Genomic DNA, 20965 nt, shown 5'->3' with positions numbered 1-20965 from the left:
GTTCATCATAATACCCTGCACTCTATCTAGTGCAGTGTTTGCACATAATTAATGTCCAAAATGGGTTTGCTAATTGAATAGAAATCACAAGTGAAGCTAGCAGAAAATATGTTGGAGCTATACTGAATGTCAAAAATACAAAATTACTTTGTATTCTAAATTATAATGAATTATTAATAAGATACGGTCTCAGAAAAGACATTAATGTTCCTTGAAACTATTCTCACTTCAACTTTCCCTATAATAATATAATTTAATATTTCTATCACACTTTTCTCTGGAGTTCCTCAATGCTATTCCATTGGTCTATCCCACATCTCCTGAGAAAATCAAATGTGTTAGATATTGCTGACCTATAATAGATGAAGCAGTGAGTGAACTTCAATCATGAATCAAATTACTATTTGAACTACTAAGAAATAAGTTACATAAAAAATATACAGATCATGTGTAATATTCCTAAAGGTAAAATGTTAACACAACATAATGGGATTGGTCCATAAGTATGTATCTAATATAAATAAGTTACACATTATTTATCTTTTTTTTTTTTTTAGATTTTATTTATTCATTCATGAGAGACACAGAGAGAGAGAGAGGCAGAGACACAGGCAGAGGGAGAAGCAGGCTCCATGCAGGGAGCCCCTCGTGGGACTTGATCCCAGGTCTCCAGGATCACACCCTGGGCTGAAGGCGGCTCTAAACTACTGAGCCACTCGGGCTGCCCCACATTATTTATCTTTAAAGATGACAAGAGAATATTTTCCCCATGTGTAGATTCTCCATAAGACACTCATAAATTTATTACTGACACTCAATTGTGCAATTGGAATAAGAGTGGTATTTGCTTTCAAAATTTCAGTAACCATCTCCAGTAGAATCCTCAGTATTCTCCAGTAGAATCAGATAAAAGTGAGTTCTTAGACAACAATCAGGAAAAATCCCATGAGTTGTCTCCTCTTTTCATATAAGTAGAATCCCTGTGGTCTTCAATAGTGGCTTCAAGACAGTCCCTGTATCACTAATATCTAACACTTCAAAATCATTAAGGTTTTCCCAGGCTCCTTTTTTTTTTTTTTTATCTTAAATCTAATTTTAAGAAAGCTATACTGAGATATGTGTGTGCGGGGGGGAAACTTTTAAAATATATTTCATGCTCTGTCCCTCAATTAGTATCCCTCAATTCATGTCCATCAAAACAAAATCTGAATTCATTAGCTCTATTTCAAAGTAAAGAAATGCAACAAAAGGATTAAAAGCATGCACCTCCAAGAACAGGCATCCTAGTAGGGGAGGGGTAATAAAAGTTCCTACAAAAAAAACCTGATTTTATTTTTCTAAGATAAAAGAGAAGGCAAAATAAAAGGGTGACTCTAAGAAAACAGGAATACAGGGAACATCCACTATCACTCTCTGGGAACTCCAAGCTGTGGCTCATTATAGGCAATCTCCATGGCTTATGCACTAACAGTAAACTATCTGCTGTGATGCTGTTTTCTAAGAATAGTGACAAGTCTGTACTGAAGCAGCCACAGTATATTACCTGTGGATTAGTATGTAATCTCCAAGAGAATAACTATGGTGATTAAATTTAATGAGCCAAAAACTAGCTAAGACCTAAGACAGGACGGGACACACAGTAGGTGCACAATAACTAGTTTATTTATATAATATCTTTGGCTCAAATAGCAGTATGTGCTAAAGATTTAGCCATGTCTTTTTTTCTGAGAAATTAATGTCTTTCCATACTTACTTTAATTTTTTAAGAAAATTCATCAAAATTGTGTAAGCTTTTTTTTTTTTTTTTTTTTTAATAGAATGGTTAAAACTGTCCCTGGTTTTCTGAGATGAGTCCTAGTGGAGAGAATAAAGAAAGTTTGAATCAAATATTAAGATATCTATAAGGTGAGGTAGAAGAGGTCTGAAAAGGATTTAAATGTATTACATGAGCCACAAGCATAAGCTGTATGTTTTTAAAAATACTAATAATATATGGACATATAAAACTATTAACAAAAATATAGCTATAGGAAAAAGTCCAGTTAGATCTTGATTATAAATATGACTGCTGTTTGGTATTAGAAGTCATAATTTGAATTTTAATAAAATAATGGATATAGTAGAAACCAAGTAGAAACCAAGTCAAACTAGGCTACACTGTAGTTAAAAGGTGGAGATCATTTGGATCCTCCATCACAAAATAGGAGTGTAAAGCCACTCCATTTCACAAGAAACCCAAAGACAACCAAAATAAATCAACAGCATTGGGCAATCAATAAGCTATCTCCTAATTTTACCTTCTTTTTATGCCTATGACATTTACTGGATTTTAGTCTGCAAGCACAAATTTTGTGTTTATAAGATATTATATCTATATTACAGAAACTTAGAACCTTCTCACTAAAAGCATCATCTATGCCACCACCTATGATGATTCAGGTTCCTCACTACACAGAGGCATGATGAAGAGAGAGAGGGGAGGTGAAATCTACCCCATGTTCTGCGCATGCAACCCAGCATGGGCTATGTCTTTCTGAAGTATGAGAATAACTTTTTCTACTTCATATAAAGGTGCCATATGAATCTGTGGTAGCCCTGTGCATTGCTATGAATTCATAAATGGGCACTTTGTCATAGTAATTCCATTATAGGCTTTGGACTGGGCCATTTTGAGATTTAAATCTGAATATTATCTCTTAGTATAGGTGTGGCCTTATCCAAATTATTCAACCCCTCTAACCCATCTTCTACATGTAAAATAAGAATAGTATCATCTACTGTGCAGGGCTTCTGTGAGAACTGCAGATCTAAAATGTCCAGAAGACATCATTTTATGTTCAGATGCTCAATATATGCTTGACACTACTACTAACTCCACAATTCTGTGATAGAAACTTTATTTAACTAAATTAAATTCCTATCTCTTATGGTTAAATCTACAGTGTGTATTCAATGTTTACTAATAAACATAGTAAACATAGTAAACATTGTCTACTAATGTAGACTAATAGTAGAGGAAACATTAAAGAATAATATTTATGCCAAGAATATGGTTATTAAGTACAGAATGTTTAAGATTAGCCAGGTGTTTGGTAAAAAGATGGCGCTACCCAAGATTCTGATTCAAGGGTCCAGAATGAGGGTCAGGATCCTGCAGTAGAATTTTCCAGGAAAATCTGACATATGTAAACCACACTTTGCAAAACTATGCTACATCTAGAGAAGATTGTTACCTTCAATTTAGTCTGTAATGAGAGAGAAATTATCTAATCTCCAAAAGACTGTCTAGATATACAAATGAAAATCATGGGCACAGAATTGAGTTGTTCACCACCACATCTATATGAAAATGGCCAACCTCTTTAAGTATCAATTCCATCTCAGCACAATTATGTCAAGAGTACAGATTATGGGGGCAACAAAAAATATATTTATTGACTTGACTATTTCTATGAAATTAAATTCCAACATAAGGAAGTAAGTAGAATCAAATTCTTTAAATACTTCATTTCATTTCCTTACCAATAAACTTTCCTCCAGAGAGGAGAAAAATGATCTTTCTTTTTGCCAACTCACTTTTAAGGCATTTACTTATTTGTAAGCTAACTGACCCTTATTGCTAACTATATTTACATATTATGGGTGATAATTCCACTTAGAAATTTAACATGCTCCTTTAAACATGCTAAAAACCTCTCAAATGACATTTTCAACTTTATGCCTTCAAATTGTTCCTAATTACACAATTATCTTTAGCTAAGTGTAAAATTTTGGTAATTATGTCATTTTCCCACCATTGACCCTTAAGGTAAGGAAAAAAGCATTTCTGAAGTGTTTTGTATAATGTTTTTGTAAAGCCAGTTTGGAATCCTAAAAGATAAAGAGAGTACATCTCCTAGACTAGATAGAGAGGAAATAATAATTTGATTTCAGCTTGGCTTGGAAAGTCACTACCTCCGAAGGCAAATTGTGCCGGCAATATTTACGCATACATCTCCCATAAATCTCAAATCTGAATACTATTATGACAGTGGCTAAGATAAGGGGTCTTAGGAGGTATCATTCCTTATTCCCAGTCTTCACTTTATTGCTATATTGTTTCATAAGGACAGGAACTTCACAGACATGAGCTCAGTGAATCCCACAAAGCGTATTGCTGAGAGCCTAAGCACCCATCATGTTACATAATCACAGTAAAGCACAGATCCTAAATTCCTTATATAATGCACACGATCTGGAAAGGCCCTGAATACCTTCATCCCTCAATACCTTCATGTTAACAGCTGCAGAGCAATTAATGACTTAACTAGTAGTGTTGGCCATATTTGCATTATGAATTGAAGAAGGGAAAAGAAAAGAATAAAGTTTAGCATCATTAGGAAAAGTCTCATTATGTTAATGAGGTTATCAATGGTACAAATAACATTTATATTTATTTAAGAAATGCTTATGTTTATTTCCTCCAGAGCGGCTACCTCAGTCATATTTTGATTAAGGCGTGTCTAAAATCGATTTACGTTCTTTGAGATATAGCAACGGATGGCAATGAGGAGGTGCTCTGGGGCATATATGGTTGTAGGTCACAACCCTAAATTATTTTTAAATGGGAAATCTGGAGTCCCACACAGTATTCTGTTGAGTGTTTTAGTTCTTGGAAAATTTAAGGGACTTAATACATTATTTTCATTTTAGAGTTAACGGTGGAATTAGATGACACATGGGGAAGTGTTAGACATGTAATAAGCATCCTAAAATAGCAGAGGCCTTCCTTACTGTCAGAGAAAAGAATGTGGTCTCCATTTTTGCATGAGCCTTTGTTCTCAATACTAAATAGCTAACATTATCTGAATACATCAGATACCATTCTACCATGTCAAAGACTGGCAGAGCCACCTGGATGTGAGTCAGCCACCAAAGGGCCAAATGACCAGCCCATCTGGTATGTGGTCATGTGACAAGTAGGCTATTTACATACACACATCAGAAAGATATAAACACAGCCAATTATATGAATATGCAGGGAAAAAGGCAAGCCAGGACAAAGTGAGACAATAGTTCTATAGTGCGTCTAAACTGACCCAAAGGAAAAAGCCAAATTATGCATTTGTACAACTCCCTTACTTTGTATCATGTGGACAAATAGAGACAGGACAACAGGACTGCCCAATGTACTGAAACAGGCAAGAGTTTTGGAGCTAAGAATCTGAATTCAAGTCCTGACTCCACCAAGTTATGAGTTGTAAGACTGTAGGTATATTGCTTAAGCTATTTGAGCAGTCTCTACTCATGAAAAGGTGGAAAAGCATCATCTACCTAGTTAGGTTGTTGGGATGTTTACAGATAATCTTTATGAAATACCCAGAACAGTACCTGACCAAACAAGAATGTGTGCTTACCTGGAAACATAATATAGAAAGAACAGCATAAGTAGCAATAACAACACATTGCCTGTATATATTATCGCCATGACTTCTTTTTTTAATTTTTTATTTATTTATGATAGTCACACAGAGAGAGAGAGAGAGAGAGAGGCGGAGACACAGGCAGAGGGAGAAGCAGGCTCCATGCACCGAGAGCCCGACGTGGGATTCGATTCCGGGTCTCCAGGATCGCGCCCTGGGCCAAAGGCAGGCGCCAAACCGCTGCGCCACCCAGGGATCCCTCACCATGACTTTCATTGCTGCTGCTGCTGCTGCTGCTACCACTACTACTACTATCACTAACACTAACACCAAGTCCTATACAATATTATGTATGTTGTGAAAATACTGATTTGTAGCATGGTAGGTATTCGCTATCTTGATGTTTCATCAATTGAGTTTGCCACCTAAACCAAAAGACAAAAGCAAAACAATACTCAGAGCTGTGTGATTGAACTGGACTAAATTTACAGCGTTTACTTTATTAATGTGCCGTTTAATTAATGTGCCATTCAGTCTTCATGATGGTCTTGAATAAATCAAAGGTCAATTAAGAACCTTATTTTTCTTTATCAGGCATAGTCTATATTCAGATACTAGTAAGACAGGTGCCTAGCCTTTTTCTGTTCATTTTATGACGTTTTAATTGAATATTTTCCAGAACAATTCACACAAACCATGTTTTCCTAGAATCCAAACACAAACTGATTTGAATACCAGCACTGTTATACACTAAGATACATATAGTTTCCTATTTTCTTTAAACTTCTCAGAAAATTCCACGATATAAGGCACCAAACATTTCAATGCTTTAAGAAAGGAGAGCTAAATGACTTGATAGCTTTAGCTTTTCCAGTGACATTCTGATACAAACCATTTCTTCCAAAGAGCAGCTTGCCATTAACCTTGGTTAGTGTCCTTGGTTGTCACTAATACATGATAATTCTATCAGCCTCTTACATGGGTCAGAATGAGATAGTTTCTGTGGAGTTTCTTGTGAGACTCATGAAAAATCATGAATTCATGGAGAAAAATAATCCTAAGAGCATTTTAAATATGTAAAGATTAGTTAAAATGAGTATCAACTAGTTTTATTAACTGAATAGATAGCGTATTAGAATCAACAGTAGGTTGAGATGCTAAAAGAGGGAAAGGAGTGGAAATATCACTAAGAAGAGTATACAATCTGAGGATGAAGCACAACAAGAAGGTGTTGTTGCAAGATTTCCAGTTGGGATGCTGCTTGCATTTCCAAGGGAATGGCGATAGAGGATGTGAAGTAGAGGGTGGTAGTTAGTACATGAGTGTGGCTATTTCAGGATGGAGGGAGTAAAAAGGGGAGGGAGCATTAGATACATACATACAAACATACAAACATACATACTACCATTTCAAGTTGTTCTTAAGACCATCTGCCAGCATCTTGCCCTCCGTTTACCTGACACGCACCGTCTGCCATCATGTAACTTTCAATGACTTGTCTTCATATTAGAGGCCGCTAAAGGTTAGTACTGAGGAGGGAGATTAAATGAACAGCATTTTTCCTTAAGAGTGAAACAATGTTATTTTGAGAATCAATATATTGGAGGCCATTGTTAAAGAGCTTGAGAAAAAGACCATTTAAGCAGGCACGTTATGACCAAATAATATTTAAATTATAATTTGGCATAGTTTTTCTTTTTTTTTTTTTTTTTTTTTTTTTTTTTTTTAATTTTTATTTATTTATGATAGTCACACAGAGAGAGAGAGAGAGAGGCAGAGACATACGCAGAGGGAGAAGCAGGCTCCATGCACCGGGAGCCCGATGTGGGATTCGATCCCGGGTCTCCAGGATCGCGCCCCGGGCCAAAGGCAGGCGCCAAACCGCTGCGCCACCCAGGGATCCCTGGCATAGTTTTTCTTAGCCAACTTCACTGCCCTCAAATGCTCCTCTAATCCTTGCCCTACTCCTCCAACACACTCTATACTTAAGTAATCATCATCTACCTGAGTGCTTCCTAAGTACACCACACATTTTCACCAACTCCTTGGGCAAATCATTAACCATGCCTAATAGCCTCTCTTCCCCATATTTGCCCATCCAACTCCAATTAATGCTAATTCACATCTGCATCTGCAAGATTTCCTGCAATGTGCATTCTACATGTTCAGCTGATTTTCCTCTGACTTGACACCGGTAGAATCAGGCACTGCATTGATAAGAGAGACATAAATGAGTTCAATACCTTATAGGTAAGAGAAAAGACAAGAGGTATTTTAGTATAAATTAGAAGACAGAATGTGGAGAAATACCTAGGAAAATTTCTCCCCCTCCCTTATCATTGCCTCCATTTGCAAATATTTGTTATTGATTGAGGACCTTGGTACTACATTAGGCATTGTTGAAAACTGTGAGATAGAATTGGTTTTCTTGGAAGGAACATTATCTATGCTCACCCTCTTAGTTATGGAGCTTTCTATGTCAAATGAAATCAAACTAGACAAGGTGACCAGTTTTGACATTTGTTGTATACTCTGAAAAAAGGTACTGTGATCTGAGAAATTCATCAGTGCCTCTAGTGACTTATCCACATCCCTCCTCCAACACCTGGACACTCAGATTTATAAAACATTTGAAAAGTCCCTGACAACCTTTTCACCTTTTGCATCACAAAACTACATAAATCTTGTGTGTTTTCCTACACTGAATGTGGAAATTAAACCTCTTTTTAATATAGTATCTGTCTTGCTTGACTGGTTTATGGTGAGAAAGAAGGCCAAATATGTTTTTGAAGCAATAACTCAACAAGTACAAAGGACAAGTGTGCAAATAGCTTCATCTTACTAAGTAAGCATGTTTTTAAATCCTCATAAAATATAATGTCATACCTCATCAAAGTTGTTAAAAATTGGGGAGGGTGGCAATATTTAGGCGGCTAGAAAAGGTATAAAAGTGACTTGCAAAAGCCATCATCTCCACAAAAACATTTTTGCACGATGGAATGTGGAAAATGATGTAGGAGAACACTCGACAACAAACCACAGACAGGGAAGGCTTTAAAGACAAAGAGCTGTCTTTTATTTCACTTTTATAATCAACAAGACTAAGAGACTGCCAGTCCCAGTGAAGAATTCAGTGCAGGGAAGGGTGACAAAGCACCCAACACATGACCATATATTGCTTTGATCCTGATGTCAACTGATGAGAACTATATTCCTAAAAAAAAAAAAAAAAAAGAAAAAAAAAAGAAAAAACAAAACAAAACAAAACAAAATTCTTCTAATGCCTAGAAGGATCTAATCATTGCTTTGGAAACCCTTCAGGGCTGACTCAGTTGCTCTGAGAAAGGCAATTAAAATAATGAACTTTAAATTATGATTTGATTGAGATCTGTGTACATCTTATTTCTCCAACAAAATTAGAAACTATGTCACCTACTTCCAACCTCTTGTTAACAATAATTAATAACTAAAATAATTAATTTTCTGATTTACTTGGCAAACAGTAAAAGAAATCTAGGTATGACACTGTATCAGGTGTCATGAGAAAGAAAATAGCCATGTGGGGAGGGTCAGACAGTCCTGGGCTCGAAATCTACCTTGGGTAAAGAGCATAACCTCTCCAAGCTTCTGTTTCCTCCCTGGGAAAGTGGGATAATAAGCAAGTTAAAAAATAAGTTTATAGAACAATGGCACTCAGCTGGCATTCAGTCCCTATTGATAAATGGCACTAAAAGGGAATTGAGTAAATCATGGTACTTATTCCCAAAGAACTTAAAATCTAGGAAGCCATATAAAACAGGTGACAAATAATTTTTATAAAACGTCATCTCACTGGTACCCCTAAGAACAAAGTCATTCTTCACAGCCAATTTTCCTGGTTGGCTAAGGATTTTACACTTCTAAGCATTTTTTTAAAAAATTATTTAAGTTCAAAGTGTTTCTATTAATATCTTATATATTTGTTTGCTTTTCCCCATGATAACCTAAACATCATTTAATTTTCATAACTCTGCAATCACATTATGAACATCAGCGTAGGGCACTTTACTAAGTGGGAACTTTGCTAGGTTTATTTGCTCTACCTTCAATGGCCTTAAATTGTTCTAATTTTGAGGATTTCTGTGTGATATTTTTAGAAAGTCTCTTGTCCTTTCATCAGATGTAACTTCTAAAGCTGTAAGAGTTTGCGTCTATAATATCGCTCTGTCTCCTAATTTACTGCTTCAAATCTACAGTAGTCCAGGGATGGAAATCACTAGCAAGTCAAAACTGCTTTTACATTTTCTATAAACATTATGTATTCATTAAAAATTAAAAATACATATCAACCTTTAAATTTGAAGTTATTTCAGAAGTCACTAAGCAGAGTCATAGGTTTTCAACCCAAAGTTTAAAATATCAGCCTCATAACATACAAAAAAACATTAAAAACGAAATAAACTGAGCACTGCAGTAAACATGATTGATGAAGGATTAATGTCTTTATATACAAGTTCATATAAATCAACAAGAAGACAATGAAATAAAAGGCAATATGTAAAGCAAGTCACAAAGAAGACATGATAATTAGTGAATGTACATACATATGAGAAAATGTCTAACCTTTTTAATGATCTAAGAAGTATATATATCAGCCTCTAGCGACTAAAGTAACAATTTTAAAAAATATTTTAAATGAAAAAATGTTTTTAACTTTGTGAGAGTTGTGCATCTGTGTTCTGTTTTAAAAGGCAATTTGGCAATCAACATAAGGAATCATTAAAAAGTCCACCGTTACATAATATTTGGAAAGGCAAAGATAACATGATAATAACATTTACTGTTAAAATTGGAAGGAAGATACTAGTAGTCCAAAAATAAGGGATAGGTGACAGAAATTACATTTCTTGAGTTAAATACAGTTATGTGGCGGTGGATTAACTAACCATGTTAAATATACAGGCTTAAATATGCTCTGAAGTCTCCTCTATGTATAAAACAGTGAGATATTGGTATGTATTGACAGACTAAGAGAATAAAAGAGAAAATTCAGAAATGGATGCAAGCACCATGGAAACTTATTACATGATAAAAGTGTCATCTCAAATCACTGGAGAAAAGGATGGACTTTTTAAAAAATGAGGTTGAGTAAAGGGTAGCCATCTAGAAAAACACAAAGGGGAATCCTACCTCACACCATATATCACAATTAACTCTAAATGACTTAGACATCTAAATGTTAAACAAAAACAAACAAACAAAAAACATACAAGTACTAGAAGAAAGCACAGATACACAGGAAGCCTTTCTAGTTATGATCCAAATTCAATAAAATTTGATAAATAATATAAAATTATAGAAAAAAGTCACATAACTTTTCAAAAAAGCAAAGTCAAGACTAATGACGAAATATTTGCAATGTGTACCACAAAAAATAAATCTTCAATTTGTCACTTTAATATGTAAAAGCTCTTAGAAATTGAGAAATAAAAAAACAATTTTAAATGCCAATAGAAAAAAAAACATACAGGGGATCCCTGGGTGGCTCAGCGGTTTAGCGCCTGCCTTCAGCCCAGGGCGTGATCCTGGGGTCTCGGGATCGAGTCCCACATCTGGCTCCTGCATGGAGCCTGCTTCTCCCTCTGCCTGTGTCTCTGCTTCTCTCTCTCTCTCTCTCTCTCTCTCTCTCCCTATGTCTCTCATGAATAAATAAATCAAATCTTAAAAAAAAGAAAAAAATGTACAAAATATAAAGTTGACCCCCAAAAAAGGTATACAAATTTCCCAGCCCATAAAAATAAAAAAAGATGGAATTCTCAAAGTAGAAAAATTCAAAGTATAACTATACCTACTAGATTTTTTAAAATGTTAATATTTGACAGCATACTCTGTTGGTAAGGCTGAGTAGAAAAAGGTATTGTTACATATTAATGTGAAAGGTACAATATTTTGTAACTTTATGGATAATATAGTAATACCTAAAAAACTACGTGCACTTACTCTTAACCAAGCAATACTACTTCTTGAATTTTACCTTAAAGATCCACCTCTAAAATTAAAAAACAACATACATTCATGGTTTACTTAGAAAAATAATAATTTTGCAATAATGATAATAATTTCAAATGATACTTTTGTAATATAAAAAACAGAAATAGCCTAAATGCTATTGAAAAAACTTCTGATACTTCAACACAATGAAATTATATGAAGCTATAAAATCAAACAAACAAAACAAGGAAAAGTTCTGAGAACTGCTAATAAGGGTGATTTACAGGCAACACTGTCAAGTGAAAACAACAAAATATAGAACAATATATATACCAAGCATTTTGTGTAAAAATAAAAATAAGGAAGAATAAGAATATACATATCTCAGGGGCACCTAGGTGGCTTAGTCAGTTGAGCATCCTACTCTTGATTTTTGGCTCAAGTCATGATCTCAGGGTCATGAAATCAAGCCCAGCATGGAGACTGCTTGGGATTCTCTCTCTCTCTCTCTCTCTCTCTCTCTCATCTTCTGTCCCTCCTCAACACCCCTCTCTCTCTCCCCCAAAAAAGAAATATACGTATCTTAGTTTACTCATCCCTTTTTGCATAGTTTTGACTTTTAAACTATGTAAAAGATTTACCATTCATAAAACAAAATTAAATTAAAAAGAATTTTAAAAAATAGTGTCCCTCTGCTTAGAGGAGTTCTTGAATCATAAGAGATGCTATGCTTACCCATATAGGGCAAACTGAAAGTTCTGAATTATAAAGCCTTAGGCTGGAGCTTCCTATGGGAGTTAATTCTGAAGAATTTTAGCCCTCTCAGAGGGCCCCACATGACTGGGACCCAGCTGCCCAGAGCCATGACCTTCTCCATAAGCAGCCTTCATTGACTTTTTTCCTCGTGTCTGATTTCACTTCTTTAACATGCTTCCTTGGATCACTTCCCTGAAGTAATTTTTATTCAAATCTTTGTTTCATGTCTGCTCTGGGAACACGCAAACCAAGAAGGGTTATATTACTTTTAATTCGAAAATTTAAGTCACAAGAGTCATCATTTTATCATGAATTTAAAATAATTCCATATATTAATGCAAAGATAACACATGATCCAATGGGCCAACTGATCATTAAGAAATGTGGTCAATAAGACACTGGAAAGGAATTTAGGTAAATTTAATTAGGGCTTCCTTCCTCTACACTGTTAACACTTTTCCCTGCCAGTCCGGATTCAAAGGGTTACCGTATCTGCAAGTGGCTGGAACCTGAGTAGAAATTCCTGTGTGTCTGTGTGTCTGCTTCCCCTGTGGGCTAAGTGAGCCTCATACATAAGCCTGTTCCTCAGAGCCCCAGAAGCTCCAGGAAGGAGAGTCTGAGTTCTCTAGGCCCTTGAGTGTGGAAAACTGAAAGGCAAAGAGAGCAGGGAGCTTTATTCAGGAACATTAGCAGGAGAATAAAAGCCAATTACCTTCCTCCACACTGAGCAGCTGTATAGGGCAAAATCCACTTTCTTGCCTTTTCTCATTTCTAAAGTCTGCCTACATTCCTACGCTCATGATTCTCTTCTGTCTTACAAGCTTGCGATGGCAGGTAGAGTCTTTCTCCTGTCACATCACTCTAATACTCACTCTTCTCCCTCCTTTTTTTCATATTTGAAGGACATTTGTGATGACATTGGAACCTTCTGGATAATCCAAGATAATCCCTTTAATTTAAACCTAATTCCATCTGCAAATTGAATTCCCCTTTGCCAACTAACCTAACCTGTCCACAGATTTTAGGGTGAACAGCCAATCGGGAGGTCACTATTCTGCCTACAGTAAATGGTGTGTATTTTTTAACTCTGACATTTTCTAGTTGGTTAATTGCTGATTTCCAGGAATGCTACTATTTTATGTATATTAATCTTGAATCTGAGAACATGCCAAACTCATGTATAAATTGTTCTAATGACATAGCCGATGTCTCTCTTGGATTTTCTACTTAGTTTCATTATTTGTAATTTTTTTCTTAGAAAATTATCTACTTCATCTAAAATTTCAGGTTATTGCTACAATATGGCCATACTACTCTCCTTTGAACTGTAAATCCCTTTTGTATCTGTAGTTTCAAGGTGTTTTCCTTCCAGTGCTATTGATTTGTGCTATCTTCCTTTTTTTCTTACTCACATCTACACATGGCAATTTCTCATGCAGCTGCCTACAGATAGTTTTGTGTCACTGACAAATCCTCCTGTGAGAAAGGAGATTATAAGGTATTTGAGAGAGGAGCGAAAGGTCAAAGCACCTGAATGAGGCTGCTTCTCTTGGTAGACAGAGATGATGCGAGGAACTTAGAAAAGACGAGTGTTTAGTGATTTGAATAAATATCCGCAGAACAGTCTATCAGAATGGCTCTCTATAAGTTAGCCTCTATGAATATGGAAAGAATGCTATAATACCTTTGTTACCCATCTAACTCCATAATTTATCTTGCATTTTCAGACTCTCATAAATATTTAATAAAGTGTTACTGACATGGGAATTGGAGACATATAAATCTATTTATGTAATAGCTCTAAGACTCACTTGTGACTGACACTTTGCATAAGCAAAGCAATAGATAAAATTATATATGATAATTAATGTACTGCTTGCAAAAGGCAGTCCGACAATCTCATTCTTAAACTCATTAAGAAATAAATGGATTACCTATAACAGAATGGCTGGGGATATGATTAGTAGCTGAATATGGAAAAGGTGAGCGATGTGACAAAGAATTAACACGGGAAAAGAAAAGGTATACCCAATGTGTGCAGTATCATGTGGAAAGGAAGGAATTTGCACCATCACAGAATAAAAGTTGCAGAAATTACATGGAAACAGACTACTCCACAAAGACTGTCAATAAATCTCATGAGGAACTAATTTCCCCAGATAGAAACAGGATTTCAGGTCTCTTATAAGAGAACAGATTGCAGGTAAAGGCAACGTAAACACATTAGAACCTCTGTCACGACAACAAGCAGGTAGAAGAAGTGAAATGAGGACACCACAGCTATGACTTAGATCAAACCTTTCACAAAAATCCCAAAATTATAAACAAATCAGAATTAGGCAGTCTGAAGAGCAGAGAAGAGAACCCATCATAAGGAGGGAAAAAATCCTGGGAAAAAAAACCAAAGCAGCAGGTAAGAAAACATTTCACAACGTCAGATGCATTGAGCACTTATTATTTTAATACCCAAACATCACCTATTCTTTCAAGAAATTCTCCTCCAGCCACGTGGCTCTGGTGTTAGCTGATTATGACTGAGTCCCACCTGGCTGGCTAGACTGTCTGTATTCTACTGAGCAAAGCTAATCAGAGTCTGTTGAGACTGACCAAGTTGGTGCTAGAACTCTTCCATTTGTCTGGCTATAGCAATGTGAACAAGGTCTTCCCACAGAAGGTTTCCTCGCTAGTGGAGAACTCAGAGAAAAAGAGCCTTCATGCTGAGAGGAAAAAGATAAATGTAGAATCCCAACAGTGAGATTCTAGATCTAGTCAGCCCTAATGTGAGCTCTACACCAGCCCCTCCTAACGATTTGCTTATATGAACTGATAAATTCCTCTCTGTTAAAACTATTTCAAATTGGTTTTCTGTCTTCAAAGACTCATGACCAAGAGACCAACTACACACATGCAGTCAAGAAAACACACACACACACACACAACACACACACACAAAAAAAAAACCTTTACAAAGAAAAAGGAAGTGAATCTGAGAGTATTTAGGCAGCTGGACAGGAGAACTGAAAACTTGAGCAGAAGAAAATGTGTCTCCTTAAATGTGGTATGCTACGATTATTTCACATTGCTTTTGTAAGTGGATTAAAAATTATGGTTAGCTGACCAGTAAGGGCATATTAGTAGTCCCAGGGGCCAAAACGAACACTGGAGGAAGAACCTCCACGTGGCTGACACGGTGGCAACAGGGAAAAGATTTATGCTTCCTCTGGAGCCTGATCACACTCAGGCTTATTTCCTCTTCACTTGAAGTGTCCATTTGAGGTTTGGCAGCTCCTTCTGAACTGACAGAACCTAATAAATTTCTTTCCCAACTCTCTTTTGGAATTAGGTGGCAACTTCCTTGTAGAATCACCTCTTGATTGAGACATTCCTGCAAATAAATTAAGGTCTAGTAGCTATTACTTCTACCCTTCTGTTTGTAGAGCAGGAGGTGACACGACAGGACTGAGAGAAGTGCCAAAGATCCACGGGGCACAGACAAAGCCAAATTAATCTAAGGAGCAGGAAATGTAATCTATGGCCAAATATTGGATGAGACGGTCCACACAGCTAACCTGGAAAACACACTCAAACCCTTTTTCAGTACTCTGTCCTCTGGAGTGTGAACAATTGACAGAGTACTGATTCCCCCTACCCTTTTAAAATTGATTTCTAAGGATCCCTGGGTGGCACAGCGGTTTGGCGCCTGCCTTTGGCCCAGGGCGCGATCCTGGAGACCCGGGATCGAATCCCACGTCGGGCTCCGGGTGCATGGAGCCTGCTTCTCCCTCTGCCTGTGTCTCTGCCTCTCTCTCTCTCTCTCTGTGTGACTATCATAAATAAATAAAATTAAAAAAAATAAAAATAAAAAAAAATAAAATTGATTTCTAATTAACAGTGTTATCTTAGTTTCAGGTATATAGTATAATGATTGAACATTTCTCTACATTACTCTGGGCTCATCAGAGTAAGTGTACTCTTAATCCCCTTTATATTTTACCCATCCCTTCCATCCACCTTCCCTCTGGCAACCACCAGTTTGTTCCCTGTATTTAAGAGTCTGGTTTTTTTTTTTTTTTTTTTTTTGTCTCTTTTTTCCTTTGTTTGTTCATTTGCTTTGTTTCTTAAATTCCAAAAGTATGAGTAAAATTATATGGTATTTTTCTTTCTCTAACTTATTTCATTTAGCATTATATCCTCTAGGTCCATCTATGCTGCCCCAAATGTTAAGACCCTATTCTTTTTTATGAATGAGTAATATCCCATTACATAGATGGATGGATGGATAGATTTAAAGACAGATATATAGATATAGATATCTCACAACCTTAAGCATCCATCCATCTATGAATGGACACTTTGGTTGCATCCATATCTCGGTTATTATAAACAATGTTGCAATAAAATAGGGGTGCATATATCTTTTCAAATTAGTGTTTTTGTTTTTTGGGTAAATATCCAGTAGTGGAATTACTGGATGACAGAGTACTGATTTTAATTAGCCTCTAACTCATTTGAACCTCTTTGTGACAACGGAAAGTAATTTAACCTCTCTCTGCCCCTCTTTCTTCTGGATCAAAACATGGCTCATCATTATCATACAATGTCTAATAATCTTAGCTTTGTATTTGTTACATGTAAATTAAATAGCTTTTTACCTTTTAAAAAAATTATGACAGGTCATAGAGAAATCTGATCAGGATTCAGGTACCTTGGACTTCATTTCATTAGTAATGACCTTGAGTACTAAATTATCCTAGGAATATCCTACATTTCCAAACAATTCCAAAAGACATGGTAAATGAAATAATTCCTTAGAATCCAGGTAGCAAACCTTTACTAAAATATAGTAACCTCGGGACACCTGGGTGGCTCAGCAGCTGAGCATCTGCCTTTGGCCCAGGGCATGATCCGGGGATCCAGGATCGAGTCCCACATCAGGCTCCCCACGGGGAGTCTGCTTCTCCCTCTGCCTGTGTTTCTGTCTCTCTCTCTCGCTGTGTCTCTCAAGAATAAATAAATAAAAATCTTCAAAAATAAAAAAAATATATAGTAACCTCAACCACTCTGTAGTTGAGTATTCTCTTACAGCATTTTCAACATCAGTACACAAATTATAACGGCCCTAAGTGACTGAAATTTAACATGTAATGAGCAACTACAGTGAACCAGGTACTAAGCATGGTGACCCCAGCAATAAAAATAACAACCTATATAATAACTAGGATAATGACTAATATGACTTGTACTTAGTATGTGGCAGGCATTTTACTAAGCATTATTTCTCTCTCTTTAAAAAAAAATATGGAATGCTTCATGAATTTGTGTGTCATCCTTGCACAGATGTCATGCTAATCTTCTCTGTAGCATTCCAATTTTAGTATATGTGCTGCTGAAGCAAGCACTAAGCATTATCTCATTTAACCCTTTTAGCACTATGAGGTAGGATCTATAATTATTTACGTGTTACAATTGAGGCTCAGTGAGGTTAAGTAATTTGCCAAAGGTCACATGGTTAATTGGTGGAGAACTGAGACCAGAACCCACACTTCCTATTCTGGGTGAAACTGCATTCCCCACAAGAAAGATCTTTTGAAGATCTGCCTTGGAATAGACCTTGTTTGGAAAAACAGTTATTGCAGATATAATTAGTTAAGAGAAGGTCTACCTGAAGTAGGGTGGCCCCCAACCCAGTATGACTGGCGTCCTTGTAAGAAAATGAACACGAATACAGAGACACACAGCAAAATGAAAGATAACAATGAAGACAGAGCTTGGAGTGATGTAGCTGCAAACCAAAGAAAGCCAAAGACTTCCAGCAAACTACCAGAAGCAGAAAGATCCAAAGGTGGATTTCCCTACAGGTGTCAGAGGGTGCATGGCCCTGCTGACACCTTGATTTCAGACTTCTAGTCTAGAACTAGGAGAAAATACATTTCTGGGTTTTGCAACTACCTAGTTTGTGGTACTTTGTTACAGCAGCATTAAAAATCTAATAGACTTCTTTGCAGATGACATGATACTGTACATAGAGAACCCAAAAGACTCCACCCCAAGATTGCTAGAACTCATACAGCAATTCGGCAGTGTGGCAGGATACAAAATCAATGCCCAGAAATCAGCAGCATTTCTATACACTAACAATGAGACTGAAGAAAGAGAAATTAAGGAGTCAATCCCATTTACAATTGCACCCAAAAGTAGACCTGCCCTACGATACCTAGGAATAAACCTAACCAAAGAGGTAAAGAATCTATACCCTAAAAACTACAGAACACTAATGAAAGAAATTGAGGAAGACACAAAGAGATGGAAAAATATTCTATCCTCATGGATTGGAAGAATTAATATTGTGAAAATGTCAATGCTACCCAGGGCAATTTACACATTTAATGCAATCCCTATCAAAATACCATGGACTTTCTTCAGAGAGTTGGAGCAAATCATCTTAAGATTTGTGTGGAATCAGAAAAGACCCTGAATAGCCAGGGGAACATTGAGGAAGAAAATCAGAGCCAGGGGCATCACAATGCCAGATTTCAGGTTGTACTACAAAGCTGTGGTCATCAAGACAGTGTGGTACTGGCACAAAAAACAGACACATAGACCAATGGAACAGAATAGAGAATCCAAAAATGGCACCTCAACTCTATAGTCAACTAATATTCAACAAAGCAGGAAAGACTATCCACTGGAAAAAGGACAGTCTCTTCAATAAATGGTGCTGGGAAAATTGGACGGCCACGTGCAGAAGAATGAAACTAAACCATTCTCTTACACCAGACACAAAGATAAACTCAAAATGGATGAAAGATCTAAATGTGAGACAAGAATCCATCAAAATCCTAGAGGAGAACACAGGCAACACCCTTTTTGAACTTGGCCAAAGCAACTTCTTGCAAGATACATCTATGAAGGCAAGGGAAACAAAAGCAAAAATGAATTATTGGGACTTAATCAAGATAAAAAGCTTCTGCACAGCAAAAGAAACAGTCAACAAAACTAACAGACAACCTACAGAATGGGAGAAGATATTTGCAAATGATATATCAGATAAAGGGCTAGTATCGAAGATCTATAAAGAACTTATTAAACTCAACAGCAAAGAGACAACCAATCCAATCATGAAATGAGTAAAAGACATGAACAGAAATCTCACAGAGGAAGACATAGACATGGCCAACAAGCACATGAGAAAATGCTCTGCATCACTTGCCATTAGGGAAATACAAATCAAAACCACAATGAGATACCACCTCACACCAGTGAGAATGGGGAAAATGAACAAGACAGGAAACAAAACATGTTGGAGAAGATGTGGAGAAAGGGGAACCCTCTTGCACTGTTGGTGGGAATGTGAACTGGTGCAGCCACTCTGGAAAACTGTGTGGAGGTTCCTCAAAGAGTTAAAAATAGACCTGCCCTACGACCCAGCAATTGCACTGTCGGGGATTTACCCCAAAGATACAGATGCAAAAAAAAAAATGCAAAAAAAATGCAAAAAAAAAAAAAAAAAGATACAGATGCAGTGAAACGCTGAAACACCTGCACCCCGATGTTTCTAGCAGCAATGTCCACAATAGCCAAACTGTGGAAGGAGCCTCTGTGTCCATCGGAAGATGAATGGATAAAGAAGATGTGGTTTATGTATACAATGGAATATTACTCAGCCATTAGAAACGACAAATACCTACCATTTGCTTTGACATAATAAAACTAGGGGGTATTATGCTGAGTGAAGTAAGTCAATCAGAGTAGGACACACATTATATGGTCTCATTCATTTGGGGAATATAAAAAATAGTGAAAGGGAATAAAGGGGAAAGGAGAAAAAAATGAGTGGGAAATATCAGAAAGGGAGACAGAACGTGAGAGACTCCTAACTCTGAGAAACGAACTAGGGGTGGTAGAAAGGGAGGTGGGCAGGGGTGGGGGTGACTGGATGACGGGCACTGAGGGGGGCACTTGATGGGATGAGCACTGGGTGTTATTCTATATGTTGGCCTATTGGACACCAACAAAAAATAAATTTATTTTAAAAATGAGTGGGAAATATCAGAGAGGGGTGACAGAACATGAGAGATTCCTAACTCTGGGAAACGAACAAGGGGTAGTGGAAAGGAAGGTGGGTGGGGGGTTGGGGTGACTGGATGATGGGCACTGGGGGGCACTTGACAGGATGAGCACTGGGTGGTATGCTATATGTTGGCAAATTGAACTCTAATAAAAAAATTAAAAAAAAATAAATCTCAGGTGGAAAAAAAGAAGACTAATGGAATGCTTAACTCTAATGCCTTCAGCATGCCATGTATTTTTTTTTTTTTTTTTTTAGCATGCCATGTCTTATTACCACATCAGCTTAAAGTCTCTCCTGGATGATAAAAGAAATATTCAATTACATGAAAAATAGATATAATTTTTCAGTTTTATTAAATTCTAATTACACAAAGATCCACATAAGAGATCTTTTTTTTTAAATCAGAGTTCCTATTCTCTGCCTCACCTGTGGTAAACATAATTTTTGTAGTTATTTTAAAATATTTTATAAAATAGCCTTTTAAATGATGGAAATGGCCAACATTTATCCTAAAGCAATTTTCATCTTTAAAAAAGGAGTCATTGTATTTTGTGGGTGGCCATTCAACTGTTTTATTTAAATTACCACACTCTAGGAACTCATCTGGAAGAAACAAACACATAGTAGAAAGGACAAACAAGACAAGCTCACATGATACATGAGCCTATGCAGCCAACAATTTACTAGACCACAGACATGGATTTTGCTGCAAAGGAAAGAACAGGTAGAGAGAATACAGACTCAGGGAATAGAGGAAAGATACAGT

At 36.5% G+C, this 20965-nt stretch overlaps 1 protein-coding gene and 1 non-coding gene across 3 annotated transcripts in view; both read right to left on the bottom strand.

Moving 5' to 3' along the window:
* Nucleotides 1–20965, bottom strand: part of ARHGAP24 (Rho GTPase activating protein 24) — a 738009-nt gene that overhangs the window by 456528 nt on the left and 260516 nt on the right. The gene's annotated exons all lie outside the window — the stretch shown is intronic.
* On the bottom strand, nt 17421–17527 carry LOC144304414 (U6 spliceosomal RNA). The gene has a single exon (XR_013371328.1). It is a non-coding gene; the product is annotated as a U6 spliceosomal RNA (small nuclear RNA).

Source organism: Canis aureus, chromosome 33 (assembly GCF_053574225.1).
Source record: "Canis aureus isolate CA01 chromosome 33, VMU_Caureus_v.1.0, whole genome shotgun sequence".
NCBI classification, from domain to species: Eukaryota; Metazoa; Chordata; class Mammalia; order Carnivora; family Canidae; genus Canis; species Canis aureus.
This window is presented reverse-complemented; position numbering and strand designations above follow the sequence as displayed.